This window comes from Mustela erminea, chromosome 9, assembly GCF_009829155.1.
Source record: "Mustela erminea isolate mMusErm1 chromosome 9, mMusErm1.Pri, whole genome shotgun sequence".
NCBI classification, from domain to species: domain Eukaryota; kingdom Metazoa; phylum Chordata; class Mammalia; order Carnivora; family Mustelidae; genus Mustela; species Mustela erminea.
The window spans coordinates 81,530,200-81,554,346 of NC_045622.1; the positions used below are offsets into that span (position 1 = coordinate 81,530,200).

At 35.4% G+C, this 24,147-nt stretch overlaps 1 long non-coding RNA gene across 1 annotated transcript in view; it reads left to right on the forward strand.

The window, feature by feature from the left end:
* Positions 1–24,147, forward strand: part of LOC116599376 — a 331,220-nt gene that overhangs the window by 272,864 nt on the left and 34,209 nt on the right. The window lies entirely within an intron of this gene.

Genomic DNA, 24,147 nt, shown 5'->3' on the forward strand with positions numbered 1-24,147 from the left:
TCAGTGGCATTGGCCACACAAAATCCCACAGCTAAAAAGAAATCAGTATATATCTGATCTCTGTTGAATCTGTATGTAAGCCTTGAACTTCTTTAAATCGATACCAGAGCCACCTAACCCAAAACATTATACCAATAAAATACTATATATCAATATAATAATTATAACAATCTCATGTAATATTCTATAGCATTGTAACAACATAATAACACTAAGGAGAGCCATGGCCAGGTGAGGGAACCATCTGGAAGTGAACTCTAATTAGCGGGAGACCAAAGTACCTCTTTGAGGATGACCGCACAGATAGTAAAGTATGGCAAATGTTTTGGCAGATAGCTACAGATTCCAAAGGTAAGGTTAAAAAAAAAAAAAAAAAAGGAGTAGGGTCACCTACTTGGAAATATGATTCAGAACAGCCAGTAGTGTGAGGGTTTTTTTAAATTTATTATTATTTATTATTATTATTATCTATCTATCTCTCTTACATGAAGTCTTTCAGAAGCTAAAGTCTGCCGAGAGATCTTATTTTTAGGCACTTTATGGAAACTGATGTTATGGTAATCTCCTTATTTAAAGGTCCCAGGTCAGGATAAATAAATCATAGGTCAGACAATCAAAAGTCATGGATCAGATGATCCCAAACTGACTTTTGAACTACAGTTGTTTGACTTATTGAGTCCTTGAAGTGAAACTCCACAGATATTGCACTCACTACTTTTACTTTCTAATTCAGTTTGGTTTCCAAGTCCAGACTTTGTCATAAAGAATCATAAAGTCACTTGTCCTTTTACTTTATCACCCACATTAAAAAAATACAAATGGGGGAAAACAATGACATGTATGCATGTATGTATGTATTTATGTGGAAATTAGGGCATATGGAGATGCCATTTGGGCAGAGATGCATTACCCATAATTCATTACTTTATTTTCCCCAATTAATATTTTGCCTCAATAGCTGGCTTCCAATTTAATCTCCTCCATGAAGAGCCATGATTGTCCTCACCTGGACCATTTTAACAACATGTAACTGGTATTCCTAGTTGCACTCTATTCCCCATTTATGCCATTCTCTAGTCTTCCTAGCAATGATTTTTCTCAAATGGAAATATGATACCACTTCTATGCTTAAAACCCATCCCATGGCTGCACCTCATTACAAATTGTTTAGTATTATAGACAAAACCTTTTATAACCTGGACCCTGATTTTCTCTCCAAATCCATTGTCTTTCATGTTATATTTTACCAAGACCAAAATATAAGTGGTTCATCATTTTATTTTATCCACTGCAAACATTTGTACTTGTTATTACTTTAGTTTCTAATGCTTTTCTTTTCTCTTGTATATGAACCTCTTTAGGGTTAATAATTCTCTTTTATGCCCCTATTATAGCTTCTGCATACTTGCTATTATACAACAATAATCATTTGCTGTGCTTTTGGACTCATTTCTTTGACTGGTAGGTTCCATAGTGTTAATTGCATGTCTTATTTACATTATTCCAGAGCTATTTTTGAAACATGGAAGATGAGGCCCCTGGGTGGCTCCTTTGGTTAAGGATCTGACTCTTGATTTTGGCTCAGGTCATGAACACAGGGTCATGAGATTGAACCCAATGTCAGGCTCATGCTAAGTGTGGAACCTGCTTATAATTCTCTGTCTCTCTCTTCTTCTGCCAACCACCCCTGCTCTCCCTATCCCCAGTCACTTCAGCTTTCCCATGGCAGTGAGAATAAAGTAGTAAAAACAGGCAAAGACTAGATTTAAACATATTTTTTGCCTTAGAAGTTTAAAGTTTGGAGGGAAGGAATTACCTTCTATCAGTACTTACTAAAATTGGGAATATTTTAAAATACATAAAGGAGTTGTTCATATGTAATCTTACTTGAAACTTCTATGCCTTCATGATTTGGCAGATCAAGTATTTTTATATGCATTATTTAAATAAGAGAACTGAGTAATTTTTATGAACATCCTCATCGTAAAAAGAGCCAAACCCCATTTTATTTGACTCCTAGTCGAAAGCTCTTTTGTTAAGAGATGCAGTGTATGTCTTGTCTTTTTCTCCAAATGCTGGGTGTAACATAGGCATTCAGTAACTTATGATGCCAGTAATTTCTCATAGAAGCTAGTTTAATGAAGGAGATTGATTATACATTAGTATTGTTGTAAAGATGCAGTCTTATTAATTATAGCCCTTGAGCAATTCCAAGCAATAGTAAGGTGCTCAAGAAGTTATATTGTCTTTTTAAAAATTCATTAAACTGACTTTTAAGGTAAATCCTTGTAAGTTCTTTCACTTTCCCAAAATAGTGACTTAAGATTATGAATATTTGTTGAATGGTTAATTTTAAACATAGGTAGACCTAACAGTATGTCACTTAAGTTTCTTAATTCACCAAACTAAAAATTTGGAGGATTAGTTAAACTAAGTATAGGTTATTCTAAATTTCTTTTTTAAAGATATTTATTTAATAGAGAGAGAGTGAGCAGAGGCAGGGGGAGTGGCAAAGGGTGAGGGAGAAGAAGGCTCCCCACTGAGCAAAGAGCCCGATATAGGAAACAATCCTAGGACCCTAGGATCATGACCTGCACTGAAGGCAGATGCTTAACTGACTGAGTCACCCAGGCATCCCGAGGTTTTTCTAAATTTCTGAAATGCTTTGTGTAAAGAATCATTGCTCAAAATCACTGACATGCAAGAAATGGCTCATTTTTCATTGCAAGTTAATTTATCTGTTCACAAACTTCATATTTAGTAAGAAATTCTATATGTAATTTGGAGATTCAAGGACTATACAAAAATCCCAAGGATTTATTTAATCTCAAGACGATGATATTTCTTTATCCATTACTTATTAGTATCTCCTGGCTAAAAAAAAAAAAAGACCTATGTTGTCCAGCCCACTTTGTCTCTCCAAGTCATAGAGCTTTGCAGTCATTATATTCATCATCTTCCTCATTTTCATTGTTGTTATTCAGGGATTTTACCTTCACATCATCTCTCATTATTTGATCACCTGCCAGTGGCATTATCATCATAATCATCCTTGCCCTATCTCCAGTATCATCCATCAGCAACACCTCATCATGGCTTGTATTGCTACACAATTGTCATTGTTAATTTTAACACTGACACCACACTAACATCACAATAATCATTGTCACCAACATCTGCTTCATTTTTACCACCATCAACACCATCCCAATAACCTTCTTCATAATTAGCAATGGAAGAAACATTTTTTATTATTGAAATTGGTGTTTAGATCTCACATATCAAAGATAATTGTTTCATCTATTTTCTACTTTTCTTACTATAATGATTAAAATCTTCATGCTAAATTTAATATTTAAAAATAATAAAGGGAAGATATCTAATAATTTTCTTAAGATTTTTTTGCTTATGGTAGTTTGGTGTATTCACATGACATTTTTTCTTAGAGTACGTCTAATGCTGTAGGAATGATCTCCTTTGGAAAGCTGAGTATATACTATAAGATCATGCAATCCATAAAAAGATACTTAATGAGAAATTCCTGTGTACCTAACACTTTGCTAGTTGGGGAAAAGTAAAGATATTAGTACAAAATTAATCCTCTATCCTCAAAGAGCTAACATGAGTTCCTTAAACAAAAATAAACAAAATTCTGCCACTATTTATACAATGCCAGTTATGTTCTGAGCACTGCACAAATTGTTGTATGAGATATAAGAAATGAATGTAATTGTTGTTTGAGATATACTAGTTGCAGCTTAAGAGTCACAAACTGTCCTGTCCTGTTAAGCTTGTTATACTTTCCGTAATAGGCTATGATTTCCTGCTGGGCAGGAATTTCTGTATCTCTAAGGCACTTAATTAAGGAATTCTCTGATACTAACAACTTTCATGTTTTTGTTGAATGGATGTCATTTGGATGAATTATTTAATGAAACCAACAAAAGTTTTTTTTGTTCATTTTAAATTATGAAATAATTTATAAATTATGTGCAACCTTCTAAGGGTTATGACAACTTAAATAGTAGATATTTAACTTACACATAGCTGCTGGGGAGATATATAAAATTATTTTAAATCTTGTCCACAGATATTAAGGTATGAAATCCATTGTGAAGTACTTTGAATTGAAGAAAAAAATGTTTAGGGCAAAGTGCTTTAATTATCAATTAATGAGTGTGTCCTTGAAATGAAAATTAAAGCACTGCCTTACCTGAACTTCATGGAAACAACAGTCCATAGGAAACTCTCCAGATACCCAGATATCAACCCCACTTCCACTCTATTTTGTATTTAATCTCACATTTTGCTTTCCTGATAAAGTTGAGACTACCAGGAACAAAGAGCTTTGCTCTGACTCTGGAAACTTGATTTTGAACAAATCTTGGTAAAAAACAGAACCTTTCACCACTAATGGTCCTCCACTGTTCCAGACATTATGGGACTTCTGTTCCATTTTCACTTTTTTCAACTTTAATATTTTCACTCATACTTTAACAAATAAAGCAACTTAATTGAACACTCTCTCTGAACTCGTAAAAGTTAATCCATAGATTCAGGGATTTACAGGTCACTAGTCTTTCTTTCTCTACCTTTCCTTCAGTTTCTTATATCTTTACTCTGGTTTCCATTACTATCATTTTAGTCTGTTAGGTTGATATCACAGTTTTGATTAGAATACAAGAAGTTACGGTAGCACTGAGATATAGAGGAAGAACATATTTTCAAAAATATCTACTGCAGAATACATGGATTTTTAAATGTTTCTGCTGTGTGTTATAAATAAAAAAATTCTAAAATAAATTAAGAATTGCATAGTGTGATGTGATTGAAAGTAAAGAAGCTACCTTAAACACAGAAGGTAATAAAATAGAAGAGATGTAAAAAGGAAATATAAGAAGCTAAAAATTTATTCACAGTGTTAAAATGAGCATTAGAAAATGTAAGGTTCAGAATCAACAGTCCAGAAGAAAAAAGAAAATGATATGGATAATGAGTCTATGAGGCTCCCACAAAAAAAGGAGGGAAAATACGAAATGAAACCAAAATGGCTCTGAGCTAACAGAAAGGTAGCAATAAAGGAACAGAGCAGAATTTCAACAAAAGAAAAATATGTATTTCAAAAGAAGAGAATGTGAGATAGTCACAAAATTTTTAAATGATGTTTTTAATTTTTTAGTGATAAATTCTAATAGAATGAAACTTTTCTGAGTTGAAAAAGAATATCTCTAAATTATAGGTATCCATTTGAAACATTAGTATAAAATAAACCACACTGTTATAGACTAAATGTCTGTGCCCCTTCCCCTCAATGCATATACTGAAATCCTATTCTCCACTGAGATGGTATGTGGAGATACGTCCTCTTGAAGGTTATTAAATTATGATGGCGCCCTCATGAATGGGATTAATGCCCTTAAAAAAGAGATGCCAGAGAGCTCCCTTTTCCTTTTGCTATGTGAGGACACAGCAAGAAGATCGCCATATTATACGAGACACTGGATTTGCTGGCACCTTGATCTTAAGCTTTCCAGCTTCCAAAACTATGAGAAATCAAATTTTTGTCATTTACAAGTCACCCAGTCTTATATGTATGCTGTTACTGGAGCTCAAACTGACTAAGACAAACCTAGGAATAGCCTAAAGAAGAATGTTTTGTAGATCAAGAATAAAGAAAAACTTCACCTGCAATCATTCAGGCCAAGGAGTGGGAGTGACAGTGTAGAAGAAAAACTGGGTTTGCCAAAGCATAAAAGCTTTGTCTCCAAAAATTTGAACTCCAAAAGATAATGGAGTAAACCCTAGTGATTTTTTTAATACCCAACTAAGCTTTATTTCATCTGAGAAGAAAATTTTTAATAAGTACAAGGACTAAGAAATTTAACAAACATATTCCTTCTTGAACAACAAATACACAGGGCAATTTCAGGCAAAACAGAAATAATAATAACAAACAAACAAAAAATCCGAGCAACATCCAGAAACAAAAAGGGAATGGAGATTTGTGGCATGAAATTAGAGTATGAGTACTGAATCTAAAAATTATGAACTAATTACAAACTATCATATGAAGTATGATCTAACATGATAACTACTTGATTTTGTTTACTCAGTCACTTACTCCACAAATACTAAGTGCCTACTCTTCTCATAGCTGGAACACTGCCTTTAAGGAATTTAGTTCATAGGTTATACATGTATTTATAAAAAAAAGAAATATGAAAAATTAAGATACAGTAAGCATATAATGGAAATATTGGTGTGCTGAAGAATGACTTGGTATACTTTAGGTTAGGCTGACAGTGAAGACCATCCTAAAAGAGACTTTAAGCTGAGACATAAATATCAAAAAACTTCTTTCCATATAATAACCTGGAGGAAGAATATTCCAACTTAAAGGAATGTTGTTGCAATGACCCAAGATAAGAATGAATGTGATAGGTTTGAAAAATCAGAAGAAAGTACATATGCCTTAAACAAGATAACCATAGAGCAAGAATGTGGGATCATGTAGATATTCTGGTTTCCCCTGGGAAGTTCTAGTTTGTACCTGTCATCTTTATGTAATTTTAGTATACCCTTTTTTATATTTGGTAGTGCTCTAATTTGAACAACAAATGATAGAGATACCCTCGAAAGGTATGAAATGAAATCTGAAAAGCACACAAGTTCAAAAACAAAGTTGTTGATTCCCTACATACTCCTTCCAAGGTTTAATTCGGCAACAGATCAGAAAGCAAAATTGCAACAGACTTGCTCAAAAATTTTACTTTATTTATAATACTGCAACTAAGGTCAATGGGAGTGCTATTAAAGTCTCAGTTAAGCTATAAATTGCATTACTTTTCATGTTTTGCTTTGTTTTGTTTTCTGGTGTAGAACCTCTGCAAACTCTTTCACACACCTTCCTCTAAAGTATAGCTATATAGGCCAAGCTTTGGTCCCCCTTGAATGTACATGTGGCTTTCCTAACTACTGTATAAATATTACACAGGTGCTCCATCACCAAGGCAACATTAAATGGAGCATGAGCAGTTCAATATTTGCAGAGAACCCAGATTTAATTGGTCAGTCTCCATTCAGTGTTGAGAAGAATATAATTCATTCTTATTTTTCAGTTCCTTTACAATCTGTTAGAGAAGAGTACAGTTTTCCATGAATCTCCCTATTTATTTAATTTATTTTATTTCTACCAACTCATGTTGATGTGTTTTCCTTCTCCAATACAGTGATGTTCCTTTCTGATCAATATTGTGTGCCTAACAGCAATGCTGTCAGGCTTTGTAAACCAGAGTAAAGGATTTAGATTTCATTCTAAGTGTTACAAGAACATCATGACAAGTTGAAAACAGAAATGATATGACCTGATGATTGCTTTGACTATAGTGAGACAATGGAATATAGGTGAATAAGAGCAGAAACATAGAGAATATTCAGCAGTATTCCATTTGAGAAATGACTGTGGCTTTGAATAGGATGGTCTAATAGAGATGGATGGAAATAGATGAGTTCAGGATGTATTTTGAAATTACAGTGAATAAGACTTGTTAATGGATCGGTTGTGGCTTGAAGAAATATCATGTGAAGTTAGAAATCAAGGATATATTCCTTCATTTTGTCTAGCTATTAGGATTGAAAGTATAACCACTTATTTATAAAGGGAAGACAGAAGGATGTGACAGGTGTGGGAGATGTCTCAGTGGTACAATTCAGGACTCAAGTTCAGGAAGCCCATAAAATAGCCCGTAGAGTTAAAGGAGATACAGACCTCACATAAAAGGATAGATTAAAAAATAATTTGAAGTTAGCAGCATCAAAACATTATTTTAAACCCTCAAATTGAATGGAATAATAAAGGAAGAGAATGTAAAACTGGAGAGGAGTTGGGATCCCAGGATTGAGCAGTGGAGTACTCCAATATTTTGAGGGGCTAGTAAAATAAGATGAATCCAGAAAACTTCCCAGGCCACAACATTAGCAGACCTAATACACTACTTTCTTGACTATAGTGTTTGGTTTAAAAGAGAGAGAGAGAGGGAAGGAATAGGCATGACCTTAAGAAGGTTATTAAGTTTTTCTTTAGATATTTTCTTGCTGGAATTTTCAGAAGAGATTATCATCTCTAGTCTTTGAAAATGTGAAGATACAAACCCAGATTTTCAGATATAATCAAGGTTCTAGCTTAATGGAGAAAGCTAGTTTGAAGAATAAATCTGATGTTTTTGTTAATTATTTATTTAATTATTCACTGAATACTTCTCAACATCACCTGAAAAAAAAAAAAAAATTCTCTCCTTATCTACTAAAATCTCCCTGGTGGCAAGATCTACTAAAAGCTCCCTGGTGGCAAAAACTGTTTTGCTTAAGTGTATATAGCTCCTAAAATAGTCCATGGAATCTAGTACATGCTCAGTGTATATTTTGAACAAATGTAATATCCACATATATTGCATTGCCCAGAACAGAACAAGATCTCAAACATATTTTTTTTAGTATTTTAGATTAAATGAACCAATACATTCCTTTAAGACTCTCTATGCATTAGCATCTGTATGACTATTCTCATACCTTTTCTTCTGCCTAAAATAATCTCCCTTACCTTGTCCATCTCTGTTTGAATTTATTTCCCTAAACCAAAGATTAAATTCATGTCTACACCTCAGAAGATGTCATTGTTGATTATTTGGCAATTAGCACAGATTTCCTTGCTCTCCTTTGTAGTCCTTTCTTATCTCAATATAAGATTTCTAAGTATAGTTATAAAGACACATTCAGTGGTCTGCTCCTTCCATACCTCTTTGTAAGAACTTAGCCTTTCCATAGTACAGAGAAGGACCAGGCGTACATGTTACATACAGGCACAACTTGCCACTCAGTTCTTATTCTCTGAACTCAGTTCTTACTCTCCTAGTCCAAAGTCCTTTTTTTTTTCTTCTTTTCTTTTCTTTCTTTTTTTTTCTTTCTTTTCTTTTTTTTTTTTGGTTCAGAAACCATCACGTTTTCTCTGAAGAGAAAATTTAAACTGAGAGACTGTGATGCGTTCCCCTCTGGTTTAACATTCTTGTGAAGCCAAGACTGAAATCAGTACCATTATAAGGCAAAGAATGTTATAGGACAAAAAAGACTATGGAATAGGGGCATAAAAGGAAAACTGAGGCTACCTAGACAGGTGGTTATTTTGTTCCTAAACATTTCTTTTTAATTCTAGAAGGCTGATTTGTCCATTGTTTTCAGCCCTTGGCTTATATGGTTTTTTTTTTTCCATGTTCCCATCAATGAATCCCCTTTTTTGAACTAGCTCAACTGGATTTCTGGTTCTTCAGAAATCAGCTTTAACTGAAACCAAAGAAACTAGATTTTTTTCCTTCAAATCTCTCCAGGTGCTTTATACATAGTAGGAGCTCAATAAATCTATGGCAGTGTGTTTATCTTTTTTTACAATTTACACTTCCCCTACCCAATAATTAGTTCAGTATTTGTCCACAAAGGTCATTATTATCTGTTTCCTACTGCTTACACTTCATACAACAAATAGAAATGGTCCCTATATTTGGTTGAGTCACCAGATTGATAATGTGCAACTTCAACCTGTTGTTTTAGTGTTGTGATAAAGCATGAATACTAGATTTTACAAGAGCAGATTTAAAATATTTCTTTAAAATGTCAGTGGAAAAAGACACTTTGAAATGGTCTCTTCATACAATATTCATCTCCAGATTCCTGCAGCTATGGTGCCACCTTTACTTACCTACAAAAGGGTTATTTTAAGTCAAGTTGTTTTCTCAATTCTGTCGACACCCACTAGATTTATTTGCCCAATGAAGTATTTTTTGTTCTTCATCAAAACATCTCTCGTCCTTGCTAGGCTGATGGTCGAGGATCAGAAAGCAATATTCCAGCTGTTCTTAAAACCAGCATTTCTTAGCAAGGTTAAGCAGTGCCTTTTCAAACTCCCCGTGCTGTATGCGTCATCTCCTGGTGAGTCAAACCTGTTATGTTAGTGCACAGAGAAAGGCCAGCAAACTTTAAAACTTTGAAAAAGGCGTATCTCTTCTTGGTCTGCCTAAGTTGGCTTGAGATGTGTTTATCGGGACTCCACCTGCTGCTTTAGGCTCAATAAACCCTTTCTTTAAACAGCTAATGCTATTTATTTACAGGATCCTGAACTGTCAGTGATTCTTTAACTGGAAAGATAGAATGAATGAGAGTATAGAAACATAACTGTTTTGGGAAGAAACTCCCTTGGGTGGGTTCCCACCTTTAAGGGTTTGCCTTTGAGGAAAAGCCCTGGACAGCTAGACATTGACCCTTCCCTGCCCTAACATCGGAGACCCGATTCTGCTTCTCAACATATTTTGATGCCCTAGTTCCTAAACCTTAGATATCTTCTCTATTACACTAAAATAACACGTACCCTAGTGTGTAAATTGATGGAATACAAATAATTAGGGTTTATTGCAAGGCTAAATAATTTGAGAAATGCTGAGCTAAACAAAATTGACGGTTTTCCTGCTGTAGAAATTTTCTGTCTTTAAAATACTAAAGTGCATTTTGCATTTTCAGGAAGAAGATAATGAATGCTCATATCCTCGGCTTATTTGTAGTCAAATGTTTTACCATTAAATAGCTACAGCCCCACCTTGGCTTTTTGACCACTGAATTCTTTATTTGATGTAAAATTTCTTGGGAGGCTTCTCTTGGAATCCCTCCTTGATCTCTTGAACTCCTGACCATAGATTTGTTAAGAATTCAGGTAAAGAAAAGAAAAGAAAGAATGAATTCAGGTACCTACTTGAATCTTTGGCTCTGTTGGTGTTCTAAGTCCCATGTCCCTCATGTCTCCATTCCTGTAACCCTCATCTTTTGTCTCGGTTCAGCCATCCAGTCCCACTAACTCTCGCCTACATATCATCATTTATCCTATCAACTTAATTCTCCATTCTTTGAATGGAGATTCCAAATCATCATTTCTCTTTTCTCTCTGATGAAATTGAATTTCTCTTTAAGATTCAACTCAAATGTCATTATCTATGTCCTTGACTTATAAAATAACAAGCTGGAAGAGATTTCAGTAACTATTCTGCTTCAAATATCTTTTAGATGAGAAATATTTAATAGAGGTAATGTAACTTATCCAGAGTCACAATGGAAGGGAGTGCTAGAACTAGGACCCTTACTGGACCACATTAAGGATAAGTAAGGCTCCTATGAGCTGTCAGAACTGGATTAGGAGTTGTAAACCTGGGAAGAAATAGTTTGGGCATTGTTCCCCCAAGAATCAGGTACAGTTTATCTGGAGTCCCATATTAATTTCCACAGACCAACTACTCAAAATGGGAATTGGACAAGGAAAAGCAGCAATGCCATAGTCAAATCATAGATTAAAAAATAGAATTAACTTATATAATATGATATAATATATATATGTTGTAACATATAATATAATATAATATAGATTCTGGGTTCTTTAGATTAATTTATTTGTTCAGTCAGAATTGTTCATTGAAGACCCAAAGCCTAATTCCTACAAGGTATAAATCACTGGTACTTACAGAGAAAGACCTTGTACTTCTTTGAACTTCACTTCCGACAGTTAATACTAAAGCCTGTCTCATGATTCCATACAGCATTCTTCAATATAATACACTTTCTCTCTAAATGCGAATTTGCTAGAATTTCAGGGAAAACATTCATTATTTCTTAGGGAGATAAGGTAGTATAATAAAATGATAGCCTTAGTCCAGCAACAGCAGGAACTAGAGAGAATTTTGCTTTGCTAGTTATGGGGATAAACCTTTCCTAAGTCATCCTTTTTCTATCATCTGGTCCCTTTATGAATAGAATTTTTTAAATATCTGCTGGTTTCTTTGTTAGTATATAGTTGAGATCTGTCTTACCACCAACAATTACAATATAATACATATTTTAAATAACTTCGCGCTTTCTACTTACTCCACAGCCATTTTGAACAGAGATGTTGAATTTGTAATACTGAAAAACTATTATTTCATTATGTCTTTGAAATATTTAATAAAATCACAGTTTTTTAGACTAGTGTTCCTCTGCATGCTATACAGGTTAAGCCACTTTCTGGGTTCTTCATTGTTATGATGAGGTGCCACTAAACATTTACACTTGAGATTCCACTGGAGCTGTAAACTCAACACTTCTACAGCAGAACTCATTTCTCTGGAAAATGCTTTTACTCCTGCATTTCTGTCTTGGGAAGTCGTATTACCATCCCCAGATCACACTAGCCCACAATCTGGATTTCTTCTTAGATCTAGCTTAAAAATCAGTCAATCGATCAATCAACCTCCAGTTCTAATTAATTAGATGTTCACATATGTTGCATCCCATGCCACCTTTTTATACGCATGACCACTATTTTCAAACCTTCATCATTTTAGAGTAAAATATTATAATGTCTTCTTGAAGGATCACCTTGTCTCAAGTATTTACTCTCCACTCTTCTCTATTTACTCTGAAAGGAATCTATCTGAAATGCAATCTGACAATACTATTTCCATTTGTTTATATAAAAAAGTTATTTATTTTAGAGAAACAAAGAGAGAGAGAATGGGGGGGCAGGGAGAGAATGTTAAAACAGACCCCCTGCTGAGCACAGAGGTGCAGTGCAGGGCTCAGCACCATGAGCCATGAGATCATAACCTAAGCCCAAACCAAGAGAATGATGCTTAACAGTGTGAGTCACCCTGGTGCCCTGCTACTTCCATTCTTAACATCATATAATAGTTTCCCACCACTGATGGGGCAAAGGATCCCAAAGATCTCTACTATTGTCTTCCTTCATTCTTGAGTCATGTCTTGCTATACCCCTTGTCAGCTTACCTAGTTAACTAGAATTGCTTGCAACTTCTTAGTTTTCCATACCCTTCCCCCACATCACTTTTTTTTTTTTCTCCTGCCTGCAACATGTTTCCTCTTTCTTTGTCATATGTGAGACTAATTTTATACTTCTCTAATTCTAATAAATTTCTCCTGGACCATCCAGAGTAGGTTATGTGTCTTTCCTCTGGATCTTATAGCATGCATCATTTCCTCAATTAATAACTTCTCTGTAATCAGCTATTTATTCTTCTGAGAGTTCAGTAAGTCTACAACCACCTTCAAGTTGAATGATTTGCTGAAAGGTGTCACAGAATTCATAAAATCCATTATACTTAGAGTTATGGTTTATTAAAACAAAATGATGCAAATTAAAATAAGCAATGAGACAAAGCACATGGCACATTATACCAAAGAATTCCAGGGATGAGCGTCCGGTTGTCCTTACCCAGTAGAAGAGTCATACAGACAGCATTTATTTCTGTCGCAGAGAGTGTTGCCAATCAGAAAAGTTCATCTGAGCCTTGGTGTCTAGATTTTTTATCAGCGGTCAGCCACATAGACACAGATGACTACCTACATGACTGACTTTACTCTCCAGTCCCTCCAACTGTGGAGCTGATACATATAAATCACATTGTTAACATAGACTATTTGTCATGCCAAAGGTCTTCATGTAAATAAAGATGCTCTTGCCAAGCAGAATATTCCAAGGGCTTAAAGAAAATTATCATATGGTTTCACTCATGTGGAACTTAAGGAATAGAAAGGAGGACCTAGGGGAAGGGAGGGAAAACTGAATGGGAAGAAATCAGAGAGGGAAACAACCATGAGAGATTCAGGACTCCAGGAAACAAATTGAATGTTATAGAAGGGAGGAGGGTGATGGGTACCAAGGAGGGCATGTGTTGTGATGAGCATTGGGGGGTATATGCAAATAATAAATCATTGAACACTATATCAAAAAGTAATGATGTACTATATGTTAACTAATTAATCCTAATAATAATAACAAGTAGGAGGAGGGGGAGGAGGAGAGGAAGCAATAGTAATAGTAGTAGTAGTAGTAGTAATGGTGGTGGTGGTGGTGGTTGTTAACTCTCAGGAATCCAGGACAAAGTTGCAAACCTTTGTTCAGGCAAAGTTAATCTTCACTTCACATATTCCTTCTAAAGTATCATTCCCATAAAAATGAAAAACATGTCATGTTCATCTCTGAATTTTCATCATCTATACATATTCAGCCCAGAGTGAAGAGCACGGTATGAAATTCTAGAATGAATGGATGAGTTAGTGAATATAAAAATGAACGAAACCTTTGTTAACAGCTCTTCAAAACTTTCTATGGTTTCCTCACTACCATCTTCTAAGACTTAGACTGAACTTACTAAAATTAAATTTGTTTCCTTCCTTACTTACATTTCAATACTCATGCAATTTTGGCTTTTCTCTTATCTTTCAAATACTGTATTTGTTTACTAAAAGAAAGAGAGAGAGAGAGAGAGAGAGAGAGAGTGAGCAGGGGGAGGGGCAGAGGGAGAAAGAGAAGAAGACTCCCTGCTGAGCAGGAAGCCAGATCCTGGGGCTAGATCCCAGGACCCTGTTACCATGACCCCAGCCTAAGGCAGGTTCTTAACTGACTGAGCCACTTAGGTGCCCCAACACCTGCTCTTAATGAGATGATTTTAAGCTATTATTCCTGCCTCAAATGTTGTCAGTATTTCCACTGCCCCTGTGTATCTAAGGGCTCAGTCCACTATTAAATGGTACTAATAGCGGTGAGATGGTATAATCAAGTCACTTCACCCTAAGGAGAAAGTAGATAAAAGAATAACAAAGGAGGACATTTTTCCACCTCACTGAGATGGGGAAAGGCATAGAAAGGACAATCAGTAAAAATTTACTTCATGCTCAAAACATCCTGTTTTACATATGAGGAAATTGAGATTTTAGCTAGAAGAAAAATAAGAGAAAATCATAATTCTAATTAAGTGGCAAAGCTGAGTTCTGAATCCCCAAAAGCACTTGTCTCCAAAACCTGAACTCTTTCAGTTACAGCAGGATGCCACTTCAAGGGTGAGTCCAAATGGAGGAAAGGGCATTAGGAGGAATCTTGCGGCTGTGCTAATTAATATTGATATTTAGCAGATATGTCTTCAGGCCCAGGATATGCATACACAGGAATATGGCAGCTGGAGTGCTAGAAAACATCATGCTATGCATTTTACTCGTCTTTCTTTCTTTCTTTTTTTTAAAGAACAGAAAGAGGCATCTGACCTGGCACAGTGAGAAGAAAACATGCTTGGTTGGTTCCCTTTCACCAGCCTGTAAGAAAAGGGTTGGGAGAGAGATTGTGGCTCTGGATAGAGAAGCAGCTGTCTCTCTGGGGGAGATGAGCTCTAGTTCAGCCAGGCAAGCAGGCAAGCAGCCCAGAGCTGATAGAGAGAATCATCCTCCTCCGAGTTGCTATCATGGGACTCTCAAGGGGTTAAGGATGGCAGATTTGTTGTGTTGTTGTTGCTATGCACAGCCAGAGAACAGGCAGATTGTTGCTGACAACTTCAGGACCACCCCCTTTAATAGGTGAAGGGTGGACTCAACCACAACGCACTTACTGACGTGCAATTGATCCCCAGAGACTCCAGGCTGTTTTTGTGTGTGATCAGTGTAATATTCCACTGCTAAATTTAGGGACCTTGCATCCTATGACAATGGCACCTCACCATGACTAATTAACAATAAAAACTGTGGATGGTGACAGGTTTAATTATTTAATCTCCAAGGTTTTGATTAAATTAAAACCCTTTACCACAGGACAAAAAAATTATAATACACAAGTTAAGGTTATAAAATAATAAAGCTGATACCACAAATCTCAAGAAGGGTCTCATGACCCAACCTCTCTCTCTCTGTGTATATGAGATTAGTCTCTGTGTGTGTGTGTGTGTGTGTGTGTGTGTGTGTGTAAAACCCTGAAGATGCCTGTGTATATACGTGGTAGCGGATGTTACTGTGAGTTTGAATATAACATTAGAGATATATATGCACATATATTTCTAAATATTTATGGCTATATAGGGGTATAGTCACAAATGGCTGTGTGTTCATATATATGTTTACATATGTATGAACAACTTTGAAGATTCATATACATATATCCATCACTGAAGATGTATACATGTATGTGTGGACAACATTGGAATCATGCATGTATATGCAGCCCTGGAAATGTAGCTGTGTGTACAGAACTGTGCTTTATATTTTCTTCCTTTTTTTTGTTTTATTTTTCAGTGTTCCATTGCTTACACACCACACCCAGTGCTCCATGCAATACCCACCACCAGACTCACCCATCTCTCCACCCCTCTCTCCTCCAAAACCCTCAGTTTGTTTCCCAGAGTCCACAGTCTCTCATGCTTCATCTCCCCCTCCGATATCCCCCAATTACATTTTCCTTCCTTCTCCTAATGTCCTCCATGTTATTCCTTCTGCTCCACAAGTAAGTGAGACCAAATGATCATTGACTTTCTCCGCTTGGTTTATTTCACTCAGCATAGTCTCCTCCAGTCCCATCTATGTTGATAAAAAAGTTGGGTATTCATCCTTTCTGACGTCTGAGTAATATTCCATTGTATAAATGGACCACATCTTCTTAATCTATTTGTCTGTTGAAGGGCTTGAAGGGCATCTTGGCTCTTTCCACAGATACATGCATGCATAAATGTGTGTGTATTCAATTTTGGAGAAGGACTATGCTGATCTTGGGGGTGATTTGTATGTACTTTATGTCTATACAAAATTCTATATGGATGTATGCAAGTGGCATGTATATATTTTATACACAATAATACATTTATTACAATATATACAGCATATTTATTATAATAATATGCAATATATTATATATGTACATTAAAAATAGGATATATAGTATATATTAAAATGTAGATGTGAATATACACATGAATAGAGAAGCAGCAGTCTTGCATAAAACACTCGAGGTATTTGTAAGTACATGTTAACCTGTAAAATGTTGTTCATGTGAATTTCTATCTAACAAGGTAAGTATGTGATACATACTGAAGATATGTTTGACTATGTTCATAATATTAGTGATAAATATGCAAATATTTACCACACAGGAAGTATGCACACTACTGATGCATGTCATTTCCATGTAATGTTTTTTAATTATGTGAAACATATATAACCTAAAATTTGCCATTGCAATAATTTTTAATTTAATAATTTTATTAGATATTTTATCTGAAAATTATTAAATATTATTTAAAATTTTAAAATAAGTTAAAATAAAATTTAAAAATTATTAGTTTTAGTAAATTTCATTTAATAATGTTTAAGTGTACATTTCAGTGCATCAGTACATTCACATTGTTGTACAATCAGCACCACCACCTATCTCAGAACTTTTTCATCTTGCAGAACTGAAATACTAAACCAATTAAACAATAACTTCCCTTTCCCTATAGCTTTCAATTCCTGGAATCCTACATTGTAATTCTTATTTCTATACATTTGACTACTCTAAAGTACCTCATATGAGTAGAACCATGCAGTATTTGCTCATTTGTGAACAAACTGGCTTGTTTCATTTGGCACAATCTAAACGGTTCATCCATGTTGCAGCATGTATCAGATTTTTCTTCCTTTTTTATATAATTGATCTACAAATTTCTTAGTTCTAGGTGTACATCATGGGAATTAAACAATTCTATGTATTACTTGATACCTACCACCTTAACTATAGTCATCATCCAATGTTATTCTAATATTATCAACTATATACCCTCTACTGTACTTTTCATCTCTGTGACTTATTTATTTTATAACTGGAAATTTGCACCACTTAATCTCCTTTATCTATTTTGCCCATTCTCCCACTCACCTCCCTTTTGTTAACCACTAGTTTGTTTTCTGTATTTATTTTATTTATTTTTTTTAAAGATTTTATTTATTTATTTGACAGAGAGAGATCACAAGTAGGCAGAGAGGCAGGCAGAGAGAGAAAGAGGAGGAAGCAGGCTCCCTGCTGAGCAGAGAGCCCGATGCGGGACTCGATCCCAGGACTCTGAGATCATGACCTGAGCCGAAGGCAGCGGCTTAACCCACTAAGCCACCCAGGCGCCCTGTTTTCTGTATTTAAATATTTTTGTTTGTTTTGGTTTTTAGATTTCACATATGAGTGAAATCATGTGGCATTTGTTTCTTGCTGATTTGTTTCTCATTCCATCTATATTATCACAAATGGAAAGATCTCATTTTTTTATGATATAGTAATATTCCATTATGTATATCCAGTCATCTATTAGATGGACATCTGGGCTCTTTCTAGTTTGACCATTGTGGACATTGTTGCTATAAACATTTGGTGCAGGTGCCCCTTCAGACCATGTTTGTATCCTTTGCGTAAATACCTAATAGTTCAATTGCTGGGCCATAGGATAGCTCTATTTTTAATTTCTTGAGGAACCTCCATACTGTTTCCCAGAGTAGCTGTACTAGCTTACCAACAGTGTCCATACTGTTTTCCCTCATGGTTGCACTAAATTACATACCCACCAACTTTGCATAAGCATTCCTTTTTCTTCACCAACAGTCATTATTTCTTGCCTTTTTTATTCTAGTCATTCTAACATGTGTAAGATGATACCTCATTGTGGTTTAATTTGTATTTGCTGGATGATGAGTGATATTGAACATCTTTTTATGCATCTGTTGGCCATCTGCATGTCTTCTTTGGAAAAACGTCTGTTCAGGTCTTCTGCCCATTTTTAATTAAAGTGTGTGTGTATGTGTATGTTGAGTGGTATAAGTTCTTTATATATTTTGGGTATTAATTCCTTATTGTATATATTGTTTACAGATATCCTCCCCCATTCAAAAAATTGTCTTTTTACATTACTGAGGGTTTCTTTTGTTATGCAAAGGATTTTTATTTTGATATATTCCCAATAGTTTATTTTTGTTTTTGTTTTCCTTGCCAGAGGAGACATATCCATAAATATGTTGCTAAGGCCAATGTCAAAGTGGTTACTGTCTATTTTTCCTTTTGGGAGTGTTATGGTTTCACCTCTTATGTTTAGGTGTTTAATTCATTTTGAGTTTATTTTTGTGTATCATTTTAGAAAGTGGTCCAGTTTCATCCATTTTCATATAGCTGCCCATTTCTCAGCACTGTTTATTGAGGAGACTGTCCTTTCCTCATTGTGTTCTTATCTCCTTTGTCATAGATTAATTGACCACATAGGTGTGAGTTTTCCTTCTTTTTTTTAAAACTGAATAATACCCCATTGAATGTATATACCATATTTTGTTTGTCCATTCATCTGTCAATGGATGTTTAAGTTTCTTTGACCTTTTGACTACAGATATGTCTTGTTTTATTGTGCTTTGGTTTATTAGTCTTTTCAGATACTGCTTCCCGCCCCCCCCCAAATTGAAGTTTTGTGGCAACCCAGCTTCAAACAAGTCTGTTGGTACTATTTTTTTTCTAATAGCATTTGCTCACTCTGTGTCTCTTTGTCACATTTTGGTAATTTTCACAGGATTTCAGATTTTCTCATTATATTTGTTACAGTAACCTGTGATCAATGATCTCTAGTGTTACTATCATAATTTGGGGGGAGCACCAGAAACCATGCCCATGTAAAATAACAAACTTGATAAATGTGTGTGTCCGGACTACCCCATCAACCATCTTTCCCTCTCTCCTTGGGCCTTCCTATTCTCTGAGACACAATGATATTAATATTAAGCCAGTTAATAATTGCATAATGGCCTCTGAGTGTTCAAGCAGAAGGAGGAGTCAAACATCTCTCATTTTAAACCAAAAGCTAGGAATAATTAAGCTTAGTGAGGAAGGCATGTTGAAAGCCAAAATAAGCTGAAATCTAGGTTTCTCATGTGAAACAGGTAGCTGCCAAATTATGAATGCAAAGGAAAAGTTCTTGAAGAAGGTTAAACGTGTTACTTCAGTGAACACACGGATGATAAGAAAGTAAAATAACCTCATTGCTGGCAATATTTCCTTAAGCCAAAGTCTAATCTAGAGTAAGACCCTAACTCCCTTCAGCTCTATGGAGACTGAGAGAGGTGAAGAAGTTGCCGAAGAAAAGTTTGAAACTGGAAGCAGTTGGCTTATGAGGTTTAAGGAAAGAAGCTGTCTTTTTTTTTTTTTTTCATCATAACAGTATTCATTATTTTTGCACCACACTTCTTAAGAGAAGAGTGCAAAGTGAAATAGCAAGTAGTGATGCAGAAGCTTCAGCAAGTTATCCAGAAGATCTAGCAAAGATATTTCATGAAGGTGACCACACTAAGCAATATATTTTCAATGTAGATGAAAAGCCTTATATTGGAAGATGCCTTCTAGGACTTTCATAGCTAGAGTGAAGTCAATGCTTCACTTCAAAGTTTCAAAGGACCAGCCAACTCTCTTGTTAGGAGCTAATGTAGCTGGTGACTTTAAGTTGAAGACCATGCTCATTTACTATTCAAAAAATCCTAAGGCCCTGAAGAATTATACTAAATCTATTCTGCCTGTGCACTACAAATGGAAAAATAAAGCCTAGATGACAACACATCTGTTTACCCCATAGTTTACTGAATATTTTAAACCCACTATTGAGACCTACTGCTCAGAAAAAAAAAAATTAAATATTATTTATCTTTGACAATGTACCTCGTCACCCAAGACCTCTGATGGAGATGCACAATGAAATTAATGTTGTTTTCATGCCTCCAAACACAACATTGATTCTGTAGCCCATGTCTCAAGGAGTAATTTCAACTTTAAAGTCTTATTATTTAAGTCTTATTATTTAAAATTTCATAGATAGCTATCATAGAGAGTGATTCCTCTGATGTATCTAGGCAAAGTAAATGGAAAAGCTTCCAGAAAGGATTCACCATTCTAGGTGCCATTAAGAACATTTATAATTCATGGGAAAAGGTCAAAATATCACCACTAACAGGAATTTGGGAAAAGTTGATTCTTACCCTCATGGATGATTTTGAGTATTACAAGACTTCAGTGGAGGAGGTAGCTGTGTATGTTGTAGAAATAGCAAGAGAACTAGAATTTGAAATGGAACCTGAGGAACTGCTGTACTCCCATGATCAAACTTTAATGGACAAGGAGTTGCAAATAAAGTGGTTTCTTGAGATAGAATCTACTCCTGGTGGCAATGTTATGAAGACTGCTGAAATGACAACAAAAGACTTAGAATATTACATAACACATGGTTGATAAAGCAATGACCCAGTAAGAGGTTTGATAAAAGTTGTGTGGACTAAATGCTATCAAACAGCATCTCTTGCTACCAAAAAAAATTTTGTAAAAGGAAGAGTCAATGATAAAACAAACTTCACTGTTGTCTTGTTTTAAGAAATTACTATAGCCACTACAACCTGCAGCAACCAACATCATGACCAGTCAGCAGCCAGCAACACTGAGGCAAGATTCTCCACCAGCAAAAAGATTATTACTTGCTGATATCTCAGATAATGGTTAGCATTTTTAGCAATATAAAATTTTAAATTATGGTTTGTATATGGTTTTTTAAACCTAACGTTATCACACAAACTATAGTATAGTATAAACATAATTTTTACATGTACACTGGGAAACTAAAACAATTCATTAGTCACTTTCTTGTGATATTCATTTTATCGTCTAGAACCAAACCCACAATATTTGAGGCATATCTATATTGTGAATAATACTGCAATCAACATGTATGTACAAATATTTATTCATGTTCCTGCCTTCAATCTTTTTAGATATAATCCCATAAGTGGTATTGCTTGACCATAAAGTAATTTCATTTTTACATTTTTGAGGAACTGACATACTATTTTCTATAGTGACTGTACTATTTTGTATACAATGCTTTTATTTGTATGTGTTGACTATAAAGGAAGCATACATAAATACACATTTATATTTTTTATTATAGAACTATAGATATAGAATGGTAATATAAAGCACTGGTTTATGAGTGTGCATATAACACTCAAGCTGGATTGTGGAATATATACCATGAAATGTGTATGTGCGTATATAATAGTGTGTGTATATAATAGTGTGTGTTAATGACTTGTGTTATTTAAAAAAAAAAAAATTTCCCGGGATGCCTGGGTGGCTCAGTGGGTTAGGGCCTCTGCCTTCTGCTCAGGTCATGATCCCAGGGTTCTGGAATCGAGCCCCACATCAGGCTCTCTGCTCAGCGGGGAGCCTACTTCCTCCTCTTTCTCTGCCTTCTTCTCTGCCTACTTGTGATCTCTGTCTGTCAAATAAATAAATAAATAAATAATATTTTAAAAAATTTTCCCAAAACATATTAACTTAAAATAATAAGTGATTTTATTCATTAACCTGAAATTTGCCAGATCTTGGCAGAGATAGCTGTTCCCTGTTTCAAGCTCATAACCTGAGTAGCTTGATTAGAGCTTCAGGATCTGCTTTTACAATGGCTCAGTTCAGTCAAATGGCTGGCAAATCAGTGCTGACTGTCTTCTGAGGACTCCATCATGGCTGTGGGGCATCAGCTTCAGTTCCTCTCCTCCTGAGCCTTTTCATGGGTTGGCTAAACTTCCTTACCACATAATGGCTGTGTTTTAAATGTAAGCTCTTAAGAGAAGCTGGTGGAAACTGTCCTGTTTTTCATAAGCTAACGATCAAAATCACACAGTATCACTTCTGCCATTCGGATTTAAGGGAGGGATCACAGATCCTACCTCTTGAAAGGAGGAATATCCAAGCTTCATTGTAAGAAGAATATGTGAAATGAGAGATCTACGACCACTTTTAGAAAGAACAATCTGCCAGAGTCACATGATTATTTCCAAACAGTTTGAAAGATACATTTGTAAATTCATGCAAAAAATATTTATTGAATGACCACTGTGTGCCAGCATTCAGAATTAAACAATAAAGAAAACACGTAAAGTACTTGCCCTTGTGGAGCTTGTATTACAGAAGAAGAAATCATGAGCAAAACAAGTACCTGTCATGTCAGACGCTAAATGTTAGGGAGAAAAATAAAACAATGTAATGGGGAAAGGGAAAGGTGAGGTTTGGAGAATCACTATTTTATACAGGATGATCTGGGACATAATCTCCAGTGAGGTGACTTTTGAACAGACACTTGCAGAATGGGGAGGAATTAAGACTTGATGATAAAATTCTAAATGGAGTCATGGATAAAGGCCTTGAAGTCTAATGGCACTTGACATTTGAGAAAAAGTACAACCAGTATGCTAGAATATAATGGAGGAAAGTGGGAAGAAATGACATCACAGAGGTTATGGGTGCCAGATCATGTTGAAATAGTAGGAAAAAGATATTGCCTTTCCTGTTGAATAAAAAAAAATCCCCAAAGAAACATACCACTAATAACATTATTCTTTTTAGTTGCATTGTCTTTGTTTCAATCGCGTTCTTTCCACAAATGCTGAATACCAAAGAACAAGCCTTTGTGTGTGATAAGTTAGTGGGCATCAGCTGTCATCTGGATTTGTAGGAAGTTGGCCAACTGATGGAAATTGCCTCTAACCTTGGGGATGAAAATTCAGGTCTCAGAAGAATATGAGACACCTCTTCTGTCTGCATCTGTTCTCTCTGCCTGCTTCATGCCACATCTGTGCACATAAAACGTTCAACATATTCACTGACCTGAACAGCAGAGGTAATAATGGGGTTGGCATTTAGATGTTTAGATTTGTGTTCATCAAAAGAACTTACAAAAGATTTTGAAGTTTGCTTTCCTTATTCTTCAACTCCCTGACGAAATTGGGTGAATCCTTCTAATTGTCACCATTAACATTGGAGGTATTACATGAAAAATATCTTCAAGGAAACCAGCCGGATGCCCAGTAAACTCTGATTGATCTTTTGAGTTTCTTTAGTGCATAGTTGTTTTTAAAACTGGATGCAGATTAGCAGCACCTGGGGAGATTTACCCCACCTCAGTGCTCTGGCATTGCTCCCAGGCATGGCTTGTTGTTTTTTGTTTATTTTTTTGTTTTTCTAGCTCCCTGGATGATTCTAACCTGTAGCCATATTTGAAAACCAGCACTATTGCTACCAGGCTATAGCTACTGATGCTAAAAGAGGAGTCATATATTACTCCCTTACATCATACAAAACAAATGGGTATGCTTGAAGATTAAAACTTACTAAAATCCAATTTCCAAACAGTTTCTCTGAAAAAACCTTCTTGGGATGTGCTAAGTTTACAAATATCACTGAAAATGTCTGTGAAGGGGCGCCTAGGT